Below are 2870 nucleotides of genomic sequence, written 5' to 3'. Positions count from 1 at the left end.
ATTAGTGCTTAGCAGATCACCTGCTGCCTACTTGTATGGATCACTGGGTGCCCACTGTGCACTGGACAGCAACCCAAATGCTTCACATCCTCTGTCTTGTTTAATTCTCAACATGACCCCTGAATGAGGTATTATTTTCATCTCCAGCATTCCATGTATCCATGGCTGCATGACAAGCCATTCTAGAACATATGGAAATACATTCCAAAATGGCCACTAAAGGAAATTTCCTTGAATTTGATGCTGACAACTTCCCATGGTCATAAAAGAGTGTGAATAGACCCAGGGTGGAGGGCTGTCTCTTCTATTACTCGTAAAATAACAACTGTCATTTATTTTGCTCACAACTCTGCCATTCAGGCAGCGGTGGGTGAGGACAGTTTGACTCTGCTCCACATGGCATTAACCGAGGGGGCTCAAATGGGAGCCAGAAGATCCACTTCCAGGATGACTCACTCACATGGCTGGCGAGTTGATGCTGGCTTCAGCTGGAAGCTCAGCTAAGGCTGTCAGTCTCAAACCTTGGTTCCTCTCCATGGAGACCTCTCCACGGGGTGGCTTGGGTCACCTCACAACATGACAGCTGAGTTCCGAGAAGTTCAGGTGGAAACCGCAAGGCTTCGTATGTGACCTAGCTTCAGAGGCCCCCAAATGTACTTCTGTTGCATTGTATTACTCAGTCAAGTCATTAATCCAGATTCAAGAGAAGGCGGATTAGATTCTACCTCTCAAGTAGAAAAGAGTAGCAAAGAACATGTGGTCATCTTTAATCCACCATACCCATGAATGATGGATTGATGAAGAGACTGAGGTTTCGAGACATTTAGCACTTTTTCAGAGGGAGCAGCTGGAAAGAAACAGAGGTCCAAATCTGAACCCAACTGTGAATAAGCTCCAAGTACAAGCTCTTTCTACCTGACCAAGTAGTACTTCAAACCAGTAAGCTAATGCAAATGGTTGGCTGGGTTAGCTAATAGGGCGTGTCTTCAGAAACAGGCCCAGAAAGACCATTAAAATTAAGACTGAATTTCTTGAAGCTATGAGTTTCTTCAAGGATTCTACTTCTTTTCTGACAGCCAAGCTTGGTCAAAGGTTTCACAGGGTAAAACTTCATCAGAAGACAAATCAAGCTTAAGTCTGGGCATGGTGGCTTAAGCCTCCAATCTCAATGCATTGGGAGGCCGAGGCAGGAGATCCCTTGAGACCAGGATTTGAGACCAGTCTGGCAACACAGCGAGACCTCATCTCTACAAAAAATTTTAAAAATCAGCTGGGCATGGTGGCATGTGACTGTAGTCCTAACTACGCAGGACGCTGAAGCAGGAAGATTGCTTGGGCCTAAGAGTTTGAGGCTGCAGTAAGCCATGATCACACCACTGCATTCCAGCCTGGATGACAGAGCAAGATCCTGTTTCAAAACACAACAAAAAATTCCCACCAGGATTAAATAATGAATGTGATCCGGGATAAAAAGATAATCCTGAATTTGTCCACATCTTCCTTCTCTGTGTCAGGCATGCTTGTTCCACCGCCCCTCCACTGAAGACAAGTTGGAGACACGTGGGTGCCCTGTGCATACGGATGCTGTGTACAGTTGCTCAAGATGTGCACTGTACAAGGAGACCAGCTAAGGAGTGAAGGGGTTGAAATGTAGTCTGAGCTCCAATCTGTGAGCCCTGTGTCACAGTGTGGGACTGAGTCCATCTGGAGGCAGGGTGTCATCAAATTTGCTCAAGGTAGTCACAGAGTGCTGGCCCTGCCAGAAGAGACTAATCCTGGGACACCCTTCAAAGCAATGCTACCTCAATATTCTAAGGAGGTGCTGAACAGTTCAAGGGAAAGGTGGGGAAGGAAGATGTGACAACTTTCAGCGTCCCTTCTAACATCTTAAGCAGTTTTGCTCTGGCTCCAAACTTATGTCCTCTTTCCAGAAAAACCAAAGTTCTTCAGTTATTGGCATCACCATCTGTAGAGGGCAGCTCAGGTCCATCATTAGGGTACTTAGAAGCCCTTTGAAGACCTTGCCCTTCTTAGGTTCAAGTTTTCATTCTTCCATTTACTCACTGCATGGCCTTGGGCCAAGTCTGTAACATCTCAGGGTTTGTCATCTCCCCTGTGGAACAGGGATCATCATAATATGCATTTCATTAAATCCAGGACACCATCATTTATAACATGCACTATTATTTTATGTATCACTAAGAAAACAAAGCTGCCAATTAAACTACCATGTCTTTAATATGAAGATGCATTCTTGTTTCAGAGACAAAAAATGGGAACAACGCGTGTCTTAGAATTGATAGAATTTAGTAAAATAGCTTGCTTCCCTACATAAAAAGAAGGTTGTAAGAGACTAAATGAAACAATGTGCAAAAAATCTTTGCAAACTGTAAAGCACTAAAAATATTAATGATTCTTCGTCAAACAAATTTTCAAATGGCTTCATTTAAAATACTAATCTACTACTCGATGTTGCACAAGGCATCTAATTGTCTTAATGTACTCACTAAGTAGTTGCAAGAGCTGTATTTACAGTGTTTGTCTGAATAGTTTCCCTAGTTTTATAACATTCCCACCCTCTTATGATTTATTTGTGTAGAATCAACTTGTGAGTTTGAATGAGATTCAAGATTTGGGGCTTGATTTATAGTTGGAGTTGACTAACATTTGGGAACAATGAACTGTGTTATATAAACACATAAATACCACAAGAGAAAGCTGACGTGCTAATTACTGTGAGGGGATGGGGTGGGGAAGAAAAAAAACACCACAAAAATCCTGTTTCATCTCAGAGTTTTCTGACAATTGTGCTGTGGGTTGGGGGAGGGCGAGGAATTCCCGTGGACCACATTTCTCATGTTGCTTTGAGG

Source organism: Theropithecus gelada, chromosome 1, assembly GCF_003255815.1.
Source record: "Theropithecus gelada isolate Dixy chromosome 1, Tgel_1.0, whole genome shotgun sequence".
Taxonomy (NCBI): Eukaryota; Metazoa; Chordata; class Mammalia; order Primates; family Cercopithecidae; genus Theropithecus; species Theropithecus gelada.
The sequence above is the reverse complement of the archived record's forward strand: the minus strand, read 5'-3'. Positions refer to the sequence as shown.